The following is a 13,189-nucleotide window of genomic DNA, read 5'->3' on the forward strand; positions in this document are numbered from 1 at the left end:
GTGATTCTGTGATTCTGTGATTCTGTGATTCTGTGATTCTGTGATTCTGTGATTCTGTTGCTTGCCACACTGTGAGTTCTATGCACCACGCAGCAGAAGAAGCAATGACAAATCTAGAGCTACAGTGTGAAACTATGTTAGAATTTGCTTATGGGAAATGGAGGAAGACGAGCATAGTGTAACATGGCCAGGCATGTGAGGTGGCTTGAAGAAATGTATCAGACCAAGGGAATAAGAAGGCAAAATCCTGAGAATTATGTTCTGACTGTGACTTGGCAGACTAGTGGTGATGCTACAGAAGCACTGTGTGTATGCATTCTTATATTCCTTTGCCCACTTTGTATCTGTATTGACTCATCTGCTTCCACTCCCCCAGGAAGCCAACAGCAGTTTCATGACATCCCTTGGAGATTCCAGCAGTGTAGAATAAAGAACACTCTCAAAAACTCAGTGAAGGTCACTTGTGATTTTGAAGCAAGACAGTTGCAGGTAAGTGGCTCTTGGAGAGGCAGGCAATTTGGCATCAGCAGGACTGGTTGCCCAAGCAGCTTGGGAGCTGATGGCTTATTCTTTGCAAAGTAAATGAGCCTCATACTAATTTGTCATCAGAACATGAAAATGTGAACTCTGACCAAACCAGATTAGTGCTGTACTCAATGGCAGCAGTGCTCAGAGCAAATAAGGCCAAATCAGGTCATAAAACCCTTTAACTTGTTTTAAAGTGTCCCTCATAGTGCATTGGCTGAAATCTGGCTTTCAACGTGGTTTTGCTACTGTCACAACCCAGCAGAGATGCCCTGTAGCTACAGTTGGATTTAATACTAGTATCAATCTCTGTTGACAGATCTCATTGCTGCTGTGTGGATCCGTCAGGCTAAGCATAGCTTTTCACTGGCATCAGCAATCATGAGATTTGCCCCAGGAACCTGCTGCACACCCAGGTCAGCAAAGCCACTGCTTCTGCCAGCACTAAACAGAGGTAAATCATTAGTGGTGTAGTAGCAGTACCAAAGGGGCAGATTTTAAAGGGACCTAGTTGCCTTGTTCCTGGGGCAATTAGAGGAGTGGAGTACATAAGTGCTGTGGAACACATCTGGCCCTTGGGGCATGCTTTTCACAGCATATGTATTACCTGATTCATCTGGACCATCCTCAGCCTGCCTGCCATTGTGTGAAATACAACATCAGGGCCACTTTAAAGCTTGCAAAGAACAGGTGGTTGTCATCAGCATGCTTCATCCAGCTGCCACTCTCCTGGCTGGGCTTCTGCCTGCTTAAGAAGCTAGAGGAGGCAGAAAGCAGCCCCTGGTAGGCAGAAGAGCTGAGATACCAAGGCCTCAAAAGAGGGCTGGGAGGGAAGGAAGGCTCTGAAAGTCCACTCTTTCTTAGATTTTTATTTTCTTTAACAAGCTTAGGCATGCTTGGTTTCTCCCGTACATGTATCACTGCCAAGTGGTGTCTGTGAGTGCAGCTATTACAGAGCTGTGAAGTAAAGGGTCCAAAAGGGGATTAGACAGATTCAGGGAAGGTAAGGTGATGTCTGTTAAGCTTGGTGGTCTGGACCCAACCCTGGCGGCAGGGAGGCTATAAGTTGCTGATTTCTGGAAGCCAACAGGCTGTTCCAAGTGGAGCCTCAGTTGCTCTGCTTCGCATTCTCAAGGATCTTCCCTAGGGAATTTCTCCTGGCCCCTACCAACGTGCTGAGATAGATTGACCTTTGATCTGCCTTCATATTGTTATTTCCTCATGTAACTTGGACACAAAAGTAAGAGAAGAACTTAGCCGTCCTCCTCCATCCCTAGATCCCAGCATGCCCAGCACATGCAGGCTCAGCAATCTGGGCTTCTGCAGGCTGAAGGCTAAAGGCTACATGCATCATGGAGGAATACATACATCTCCTGCTGTTTTCGTAGTTCGATATGCAGTCTTTTCCAAACGAAAACCTTTTGCTCTTAAGTCTATTGATACCTTATTCATGTAGACTTTGTGTCTTCCTTCAGTTTCAAGCTCTTTGCTGGAGACATACCTCTTCTGGGCCAAGACAGTGCTTCCCTTTTTCACATGTATGATTTCCCAAGCATGAGTGTATCTAATTGTATGTTTACTGCTTAAATTTTACTTTCCATCTGCTTTCCAGTAACATCCAGTCATGTCATTCAGTGTGCTCACTGACAGCCAAGGTATACCTTGGGCAATGTAATATTATAGAATCATAGAATGGTTTGGGTTGGAAGGGGCCTTTAAGATCATCTAGTTCCATCCTCCTGCTGTAGGCAGGGACACCTCCCTCTAGACCAGGTTGCTCACAGCCCCATCCAGCCTGGCCTTGAATGCTTCCAGGGAGGGGGCATCCACAGCCTCAACGGGCAAACCTGTTCCAGTGTCTCACCACCCTTACAGCTAAGAATTTCTTCCAAGAAACTAGTCAAAATCTACACTCTTCCATTTTAAAGCCATTTCCCCTCATCCTGTTGCTACATGCCATTTTAAAATGCCCCTTCCCAGCTTTCCGTCGGCCCCCCCTTCAGGTTCTGGGAGGCCACTATGACGTCCTCCTGGATCCTTCTGCTGAAAAGCCCCAGCTCTCTCAGCCTGTCCTTGTAGGGGAAGTGCTCCAGCCCTCTGATCACCTTTGTGGCCCTCCTCTGGACCTGCTCCAACAGCTCCATGTCATTCTTGTGTTGGGGGCCGCAGAACTGGAGCAGCACTGCAGATGGGGTCTCATGAGAACAGAGCAGAGGGGCAGAATCACCTCCCTTAACCTGCTGATCATGCTTGTCTTGATGCAACCCAGAATAACTTGGCCTTCTGGGCTGCAAATGCACCTTGCTGGCCCATGTTGAGTCTTTCATCAATTGACACCCCCAAATCCTTCTCTCAGGGCCACTATCAAGCCATTCTCCACCCAGCCTGTATCTGTGCTTGGGACTGTCCTGACCCAGATGCAGGACCTTGCACTTGGCCTTGTTGCACTACATGAGGTTGGCATGGGCCTGTCCAGATCTCTCTGGCTGGCATGAATTTAATATATATGAATTTAATTTATTGAAGGACTTTACATATTGAAGGGGCTTTACATGAAGTATAGACGAATTACTCAACACAAAAAATATATTGAGCTCACTGCCTCAATATAGCATTCAGAACAACATTGTTTTACCTGCTGCATACTGAAGCAGCAACTCCCCTGCACTTGCCATTCTGCTTACTGGCTGCAGTGCGGTGCCCTCACTTTGACTCCTTTCTCACCTGCATGCAGATTCTTCCTCAAAAATCATGCAGTCTTTCTCCCTCTCTCTTTCTCTTCAGTTTCTTTTCTTAGATTTTTTTCATGGCTTTGGTTTTACTGTGCTCTATGCAAGAAGAAACATCGAAGTTACGACAGGGAGGCCCTAAGGCAACATTGAGACCAAGAACTATCAAAAAGAAGTGAAAAACCTAAATGTCTGTGCAGCACCATTAGTTCTGGGTCCATTTTGGTGAACAGAACATTGATACTCAAGACAAAATCTCAGTAAGGGTTCTTGCCTGTGTTGTAATGAGTTCTGGGCATAAGCTGTTCTCAGCATACTATGTCCTTTTGTAGAGCATTGCATAAAAACACCTGGCAGCGTAAACTCCCATCCTCCACGTAATCAGTATACCATGGAGTACTACTGGTGAGGGGTCTGGAGCACAAGTCTTATGAGGAGCGGCTGAGGGAGCTGGGATTGTTCAGTCTGGAGAAGAGGAGGCTCAGGGGAGACCTCATTGCACTCTACAACTTCCTGAAGGGAGGTTGTGGTGCAAAAGGGTCTGGCCTCTTCTCCCAGGCAAATAGTAGGACCCGAGGAAATGGCCAGAAGTTATACCAGAGGAGGTTTAGGTTGGATATTAGGAGAAACTTTTTCTCTCAAAGGGTGGTCAGGCACTGGAATGGCTGCCCAGGGAGGTGGTGGAGTCGCCGTCCCTGGCAGTGTTCAAGAGGTGCCTGGATGAGGAGCTACGAGAGATGGTTTAGTGCTTGTGGTACTATTTGGAATGGGAGGGTGGTTGGACTAGATGATCTTGCAGGTCATTTCCAACCTTGTGATTCTGTGTCTGTGTCTGTATTTCTGGTAAGAGTCATGGAATAATTAAGTTAGAAAGACCTCTAAGATCATGTAGTCCAACCATCAGCCAATCTCCACCATGCCTGCTAACCACGTCCCTCACTGTTACGTCTACATGGTTCTTGAGCACCTCCAGGGACGGTGACTCCTGGACACCTCCCTGGACAGCCTGTGCCGCTGCCTCACTGCTCTTTCTGAAAAGGAATGTTTCCTAACATCTAACTTGAATCTTCCCTGGTGCAACTTAAGGTCCATTACCTTCTTGTCCTATTGATCTGGGAGAAGAGACTGAACCCCACTTCACTACAACCTCCTTTCAGGGAGTAATGGAGAGCAATAAGATCTCTCCTGAGCCTTCTCCAAGTTGATCAATCCCAGTTCCCTCAGCCTCTCCCCATAAGACTTGTGCTCCAGGCTTTTACAGCTTTGTTGCCCTTTTCCCGACACACTCCAGAGCCTCAGTGACTTTCTTGTAGTGAGGGACGCAAAAACTGAACTCAGTGCTTGAGTTGCAGCCTCACCAGTGCTGAGTACAGGAAGGATCTGCCTGAACTGGAAGAGATACCAAGAACACATTTGCTTTGAGAAAGGAAACTATTCTTACACAGCTGTATGGAAGGTGAGGTCTCTGGATGTTATCTAGCTGTTCAAATGAATTCAAATAGAAGGCCCCAAATCCCCATTCATAATGGACAGAACATGAATAACAGCTGAACCACTACTCAGGAATGTCATGCTGCAGGACTAGGATTCAGTGATACCCTCCGTAATGGTAAATTTCATTTATATACCCAGGTTCCATGCACAAAACAGTGACAAACAAGAAAACAGGCAAATGAGTGGTTTGAAATAAGATTGTAAAGGTTCACATTTATGATTTCTGATCTGATTTGCTCAGCTTTTACTAGGAAATATTTTTCATGATTGCCAACTTTACTGCCATTCGGCCTCTGCTCTTTTCTGGCTCATGCCTCATCACCAGAAATAAAAAGTCCTGCAACTGGAACTTAACGATTCCGCTGCGAGGCATGAATCAGAAATGAATCCAGAGTTCTCTCCTACAGCACCATTAGCTCTGCAGTGCTCATAAAAATCATTGGTTGCTAGCAAATTTTTTGAGCAGAAAAGAACTTCACAGGACTTCTCAAAAAGAGATCCACACTAGTCTTTCAAGACTTAATTTGCAAACTTGTTTTGCTGTTTGTTATGGCACATTAGAGTACTTATTACTGGTGTGAAAACACGAAGGTGTTATATGTGGAGCACAGCATGTGGCATTTCATGACTCTTTAATGAGTATTTCTGTCTGTTTTCATGGGATCACGCGTCGGTAATGCACAATGCAAATCAAACAGACTCTATGGTGCTCAGCTCTCAAATTGCACTACAATAGCATTTTTTTCTTCTTTACATAAAAACACATACATATATTGACCTCACTAACTGGACATTGTTTTTCCTGCCAATAAAATCAAAATTATTCTGGATTGTGTATTGCAAAGAGATGCCCAAAGTGACGAGGTTGTAAGAATCTGCTGAGAACCTCAGCTTTACACAGGGAGCAGAGCAGGCCAGCTTCAATCATCTGTGGCACTGTTACACGGCTGAGCAGATATTGGACTACAGAGGCAAAGTCCCATTAGCACCACCAGAAATTATTTCTGAACATGGAATGCAAAGGAGAAGTCTGTATTTGTTCACTAGGGGAGGAAGTAATGCCACAGTAAGAAAGCTGTTCTTGCAAATTATTTATGGCTGAGTTTGGGGATGATTAGGACTTGTGCCAGCTATTAAATCACTGCAGGCCACGGAAATTTTATTTTTAAGCATTGCTCTTTTGGATGCCCCGAAAATTGCTTTAGCTGTGAATTATTCTGAAAGAGCATGGACAATAAAAATGTGTGAACCATAAATCAGAGCCAATGCCTCCCTGCTGGAGAACCTGAGTACAGAATGGGAAACCAAAATTGGAACTACTAAGAAATGGGTTTCTTTTTCTTCTGCAAGTACAGGCAAGCGTAAATCCTAAGCCTAAGTGTTCAGTGGGGTTGCCTCAACTACTCCACAAACCTATAGGCATCCACAGAAAAATCACCTCTGTGTGCCCAAGCAACTTGTCTGCATTGTCTATGTGTGTTGCTTTCCTCTCCTGTCAGTTCTGCCAGTCTATTGAGTGTAAAAGCCTGGTTCCAGCTATCTGTCCCACATTTAGCATGGCAACCAAGTTCTCATTGCTCTTGAGCTGCAGCAGAGAGGACAGGACCAAGTTGCTCAAAGAATCTCTAGCTCCTCTGTAGCTCAGCACTCTCCAGGTAAAAGAGTGAACAGAAAGAGAAGGGGAGTCTGCCAGCAAAGAAGTCCAAACAGAGAAGGCAGTGGCTATTCCACTCTTTCCAAGTCATTACTTCACACAGCACAGCCTGTTATTTGGAGAGCCCATGGAAAGCTGTCCAGGCAGGGAAGCACACTGCTGCTGAGAGGTCCGCCTCCGCTCATCAGCAATGGGCGCTTGTGTGAGCAGAACTTTTGTGAGGAGTTTTACAAGCTGAGTGGTAGGGGAATCTGAATTTTAGGTGGTGGATGGAAATACTAAGTAATGTGAGAATAATTCTGTTCATGTGACCTACGTCTGTGGGTGGCAGCATTTGCACCTTCATTATGACTTTCCTTGATGTGTTAGATGTTCTGGGTTGTCCCAGTGGAGCACCAACACATTGATTTGTGTGTTGAACTGACTGATCATATGAACACTCCTCAGTGAAACCTTCAAAATAGCCACTTACAGGTAATGTAAATACGTTCTTTGCCAAATGACTGCTCTAGCCAGAAGTTATGGGAAAGAATACATTCAATTTGGTTTGTTCTATTTGATACTTCTTTTTCCCTACCTAAAAGCTGTTGGAAGGAGTGTGACTCTCCTTCAGTGGAGTTCTGCTGGCAGTGTCAATAGATGTAAGTTGTAAAACAAGCTGCACTTTGGCATTTTTCTCACCAACAGCCCAAACCAGCACTAGTCCAGGATGGATCCCAGCTCTGAATCATAAGCATGAATCAAAAAGAAAATGCGATATATCACTTAGCTTCTCACTGTTGCTACCTGCAGTATTAGCAGTACTTCCTGAGCCACTGTGCCATGCCAAACCTTGAATGGGCTCTTCCCCACACCCCATTCCAGGGGCGAAATAAAGACTTACTTCTCCACAGGCACTCATGCACTTTCTTGCAGAGACAAGGACTTAGCTGACAGGGAGTGCACTGTTCGAAGGAGAAGAGGATGAAGGTGTGTAGCAGTATGGCTACTTTCCCTCTTCTGAGCCCCTGTATCTTATCATCCTCACTCTGGTGACTGTAATTTGCAGAAGAGAAGAGTACACTCGCTTGTATCATAGCAAGCATTGCTTCGGACATCTCTGCACTAGATTTTCTTTGCCCAGCATTTTGAAGTCAGTTCTTCGCATGTACAATTAGTGCAAGGTTTTTATACTTTGTCAGCGAAGAGTTACAATATTAAATATTTTCAACACACCAGCTAATGCATGCCCTTATGTAAGCAGCTCTTGCAAGAGAAGAACAAGTTCAAAATAAATCATTACATCCATTACTTTGTGTCTGTGCACAAGTTACTAATTATCTCTGAATATAAACACCAATAAAGATAGAGTCTATTTCTGAGTATTTACTTCTGCAAATTGTCGGTGACCTGACTACTTGGCTACTACGTTAAATGATTGTTCCTCTGTGTTAATGTATTCCAGACTGCAAAGTCCTGCTTGCTCTAAAATTAAAGCTCTGAATTCAGCAGAGCATGTGGATGTTACCTCGAAGTGAAAGTGTTGGAATTTCTGGAACTTGAGGTCTTGCTTGAAGTATCTACTGATAGATAACATCTATTTCAAAGCAAAAATTCACTCAACCCTACCTGAATGGACTTCTCGGTCATGGGGATCATGACCTCTTAGGAGGTAAGGCCTACACCAAGTCCAATTAGCTAATCTTGGTTCATGGTTAGCAATGGGGACGGGGACTCGATATTTATATCCTGTTTCTCCAACTTCATGGAAAGAAGTTCTAGTAAAATAAAATAAAACAAAATAGAATAAAATAAAAGTACTTGTTCTCTTTGACCCACTGACATCAATGGAAAGGCTCGCATAGATGTGATATGGACTCAGATAAAGACTTAGTCTCCATTTCCATTGATGGTACAGGTGTTCAACCATCGAAATGATAAAGAGAGTCACAAATGCTGAATTAGAAAAGTTCTCATTTCACAGATTTCTCAGATACAAATTTTTAGTTATTTTCTGCATGGACAAATGAAAGAGAAATGGAAATGATCTCTGAATTCTTGTTTCAATACATTGAAGAGATAGCAAGAATGTCAGGTTGCAAAAACTGATGGCTGAAGGAACTCTGATCATCCCAAATTTTCAGCCAATTATTTCATTTTGTTTTATCACCACCCATTCTGTTTTGTTAAATGGAATAAAACTCACTGTTCAATAATAATAATAATAAGTATTATGGACATTGACTAATCAATCAAACTTGGATGGGCTCAGAGCAAGTATTTGTGAACTGTGAGCAAAGATTTCTGTGTCATGCTGTGAAGGTGCACTTTTGTGGAGCAGAAATTTAGGCTTCTGCTAACAAGATACCTCCAATCCTTTCCCACTCGGTGATTCTTCTGCTAATGGAAAGTAGTGTGCTGTAGTGGGATGGGGAGAGAGGGGAGATGTGCCCTGCAGAACTGGGCATGGTGAGGATGTAGATCGGGACTCAGGAATTTAGGAGTACTCTTATACTGCCACTTCAGCTGTAATCAAAGAATCTCTTTGAAATCTATTTTCAGTGAAAAATTAAAGGTGTACATTTGCAGAAATAACTCCAAATTCAAGGTTCTAAAGTAAAGAAATGCAAAGTGGGCAGCAAAATACTTGTGCCAGACACCTCAGACTGGAGTGACTAACAGCACTTTTTAGCAAGCGCTGCATGGGACTTTGCTGATTTAGTAGGTTCCAGATTGGAAGCAAAGAAATACCCACACCACAGATGCCTTCCTTGTTGTGAAGGCTTCTACTTCTTCCTATCTACTTCCCTTGTCCATGCCCTGTAATAGAACAGTTGCAGGACTTATTCAGTGGAACAGAAACAGAGACATTTGGAAGGTTTTCCAGACATTTAATCAACCATCATCTTCATGGAAAGATAGACAAGGTGTAATTCTGAATAAATTCTTAGGAACATGGACAGAGCTAAAATCATTGTAAGGTTGCATTAATGAAAGGATGTTTGAATATGGGCATTGGCAATGCACCTTTATTGTCACTTCTTTCAGTGCTGAAACTCCCACTGTGGGCAGCTATGACAATGCAAATAGACGTACATACATACCACAGATTATACTGGGAATCTTGGGTGCTCCTTTAAATGGAGAGTGCCAAAAGGAAAAGGATCTTCAGAAGAGCTGACATTCTGTATCATGCATTTTTTCCATAAATCATATATTTACAAAACTCTTCTTCAGATTGTTTTTGTTTGTTTGTCTTTGTTTGCTTTTGTTTTTGTTTTATCCTCTCCATACTTTCAGTCCACAAAGAGAGAAGTGAAAAGATACCCCGGAGCTACAGTACGGATTGGTTTGTTCATGGTTTAGATGAATTCTCCTGTTTTAGGAACAAAAAGTCATGATGAGTTTCCTTATACTGAAAATGGCGACAATAACTGTTAGATCAGTAGTGGCAAAATATTTATCTAAACAAGTCCCATATATCTGATACAAAATGCCACAATGTGTGCCTGCAGATATGTAAAAGAGGGAGACAGGGAAAGATTGAGTCCATGGTGGGAGAGGAAAAGAAAATAAGGACCCACTGCATGATGTTTGGAGTAAATTTCTCAGGCAGCTGATGTTTATACCAGCAGTGTTCCCATCAGATTAAGGCACGTAATGTAGGGACGTAACCACTGTTAACTTCCCCTCATAATCAAAGGGAAAAAGCAGTGATACATGCTGAGATCCTGTGATACGTGCTCTGAATTTGGAAGCTCTAAACAGAGTATTCTGTAGATTTTCCTTACGCCACTAACTATAGAGGGGTCTTTGGTTGACCAAATTCTTGATTCCCATGCTTCAACTTCTGACAGAACTGTGACTCCACAGATGCCAGAATTCCACTTCAATCTCAGTTCCTTCATTTGGGAAATGCTATAGCACCACTTAATGATGAAGGTCACAAAGCTCAACATCCCAATCCTGAAGTAGGTGTCATTTTTTGAGACTAAGCTGGTTTTCATTTCCCAGGCAACACAATCATCAAGCCAAGAACGGGGTGCTCCAACATGAGATAACAGAGGTTCCTAAAAAAAAGTAATAATAGTAATAATAACAAAAAAGATCTTCTCTGCATCAATTTAATCGATTTCACTATAGAGTGAGGCAATTATTTGTGCCAGATGGGGAGCCAGCCCATAGATGTATTGCTCTGCAACAGAGGTTTGTCTCCATGTTCAAACTAAAATGTTGCCTTACTGCTCCATCAAGCACAGCATGGAATGGAAATAGACAGCAAAATCTTCTGTCTTCAGCTCTAAGCTTTTCTGAATGGTAAAGATGGCAAAGAGACTGGAGCATCTCCCATATGAGGAAAGGGTGAGTAACATGGGTCTGTTTAACCCGGGGAAAAGAAGACTTAGAGGGGATCTGATTAATATTTATAAATACATAAAGGGAGGTGGGAGACAAATGGATGAGGCCAGGTTCTTCTCGGTGGTGCATAGTGATAGGGCAAGGAATGATGACCTGAAACCTGAACATAGGAAGTTCCAATTCTAACAAGTGGAAAAACTTCGTTATGGCAAGAGTGATAGAGCACTGGATCAGATTGCCCAGAGAAGCTGTGGAGTGTATTTCTCCAGAGATATTCAAGACCCGTCTGGATGCCCACCTGTGTGACCTATTGTAGGGAACCTGCTTTAGTAGGGGTTGGACTCAGGGATCTCTTGAGGTCTCTTCCGATTTCTGCGATTCTGCGATTCTGTAAATAGAGTAGAAGATTCTGTAATGGAACACAGGATAAAACAAACTTTAATATCAAGGAGAAGATTTTGAAAGGCATAAGTGATGCTGAAACAAAAGTGCTGCTGAAGGTGTTGTGTGCTTTTCTGCTCTTTATAAGTCCAGAAATATTCTTTCTCTATAGCGAATCCCAACTAATTGGTCAATTGATCAAAATATATTTCTTTTTCCACAAAAGTGTCTTAACAAAACCAATATGTAGAAATTTGTCAAACATTTATATGGGGTGATGCTTATGAGAAAGTGAAAAATATTTATGTTTTCAGATTTTCAAGGAAATCTGAACTACTTCCATGAACTTTCATTTCACTTTGCCTGCAGAAGTGTATTTTATTACACTTTTCATCAAATTAATGAACTGAAAATGTGCTCAGCTAATTTATTCTGGTGAAGAAAGAAATCATACAGCAATGCAACATTTTGAAATATTTCTAAGAAGCAGGTGAAATGTGCTTGGTTTTTTTCCGGCCCTAATGATTTCGTGCAAATACATTGTCCCTTTCTTGTTGACTGCAACCTTATCAAAGTAAAAGCAACAAGTGATATGCCAAGGATGAGCCATAAAAACGTGCCAGAGAGGGTGAAATCTGCATGCCTGAAGCCAGGTACAGTCACGTGCAAATTAGCAGTGTCCATATGAATCTTAATTTCCCAAAATAAAACAGAAGAAGATCTTAGTTACAATGTTGTTACTGCTCTCCAGTGCCGTATTTCCGCCCACAGTATAGTTTTATGGAGAATTCTATGAGTTCAGAAAGTAAGTTTTGTGAAAAAGCTGCCAAAAAAAGTCTGCCCATACTAATATAAACACTGTTCTTATTGCTATACAAAACTGCCTTGTATAGTGCTGGAGCTACCTGGGTGATTTCTGAGATGGCACTATCTTCATTACAAATGCTCTGAAGGCAATAGTCGTAGCTGTAGTGTGGCTCAGTGGAAATGGCAGTAACTTACTGCCTCAGCCTACTGAAATTCTGTGGCTGACCAAGAGTGTATCATTCTTTAATTGACAGTGGAAGAGTTCAAAAGGAAACCAGAAGTGGTCACAAAGAAGCAATGAAATGCAGCACATCTGGGAGCATGTATCAATTCACACTGTGTATGAAGCCATGATCCTCAAAATTAAGGTCTTGTCTTTCTCCAGTGTACACACAAACAGAGTGTGCACTTGTGGTACATTTGTGGAGGCAACAGACAACCAGCAGCAGCTCAGACCTGATATCTGAACTGTTATTCTGTTAAGTTATTCCTATAAAGAAAGAGCTGCTTCTTCCTCCTCCTCCTCACCCTTCACGATATCAGTGTCCCATCTGACATCATCAAGGGTGTCATTTCCTTCGCTTCAGGCACTTAGAAAATTTAACTGAGAATAAATATTATCTCTTTCGCTGGTTGTATAATCAACCACAGCAATTATATAACTACATAACTTCCTTTCAGGATAAAATGCACATAGAATGATAGAAAGATACGTAAGGAAATTCAGAATGTGTATTTTTCCTGAGAAGCTAACCCAACAATTTAAACTATAAAAATGAAAGCTAACCAAAATTTTAAAATACTGCAATATGAAGAATATAGAATATAAAGCAAACAGACTCACGGCATATCACAGTCTGACTGCATTTGGACAAGAAATCCTCTCCCATCAAATCCAAACTCTGCAGTCCTTGCATAAATCAGTGACTTCATCTTTGGTGACTCACTGCCTACAATATTTATATTCAGCAGACTATATTCCTCGTGGGAAAGTGTCTGTGCTGCTGGGACCTATATCTCTTTCTGATCCTTGTAGACAAGGTAAAGAGGATGTTCTCTCACCTTGCCTTAATTCCACACACTTTGCACAGTATCCCAGTAGGATTGCTATCCTCAATTTCATAACAATGTTGAACAGTTCTTCATCTCCTGAGAAACTTCATCTTGTGCTGTCTAGGGAATAGCGGAGAGAAGAACGTATGTGAGTGCATTCGTGTCCATGATGTGAATTCTCTTGGTAGACTGTTATAGCACAGTACAC

At 42.5% G+C, this 13,189-nt stretch overlaps 1 long non-coding RNA gene across 1 annotated transcript; it reads left to right on the top strand.

Moving 5' to 3' along the window:
- The first annotated feature begins 218 nt into the window (after positions 1 to 218).
- On the top strand, positions 219 to 8,173 carry LOC122171620. The gene is made up of 3 exons (XR_006172034.1): positions 219 to 489; positions 845 to 979; positions 7,847 to 8,173. It is a non-coding gene; the product is annotated as an uncharacterized LOC122171620 (long non-coding RNA).
- Positions 8,174 to 13,189: the final 5,016 nt, after the last annotated feature.

The sequence above is a fragment of the Centrocercus urophasianus genome, unplaced genomic scaffold, assembly GCF_019232065.1.
Source record: "Centrocercus urophasianus isolate 14NV4802_14NV808 unplaced genomic scaffold, USGS_Curo_1.0 seq_9, whole genome shotgun sequence".
In the NCBI taxonomy this organism is placed as follows: domain Eukaryota; kingdom Metazoa; phylum Chordata; class Aves; order Galliformes; family Phasianidae; genus Centrocercus; species Centrocercus urophasianus.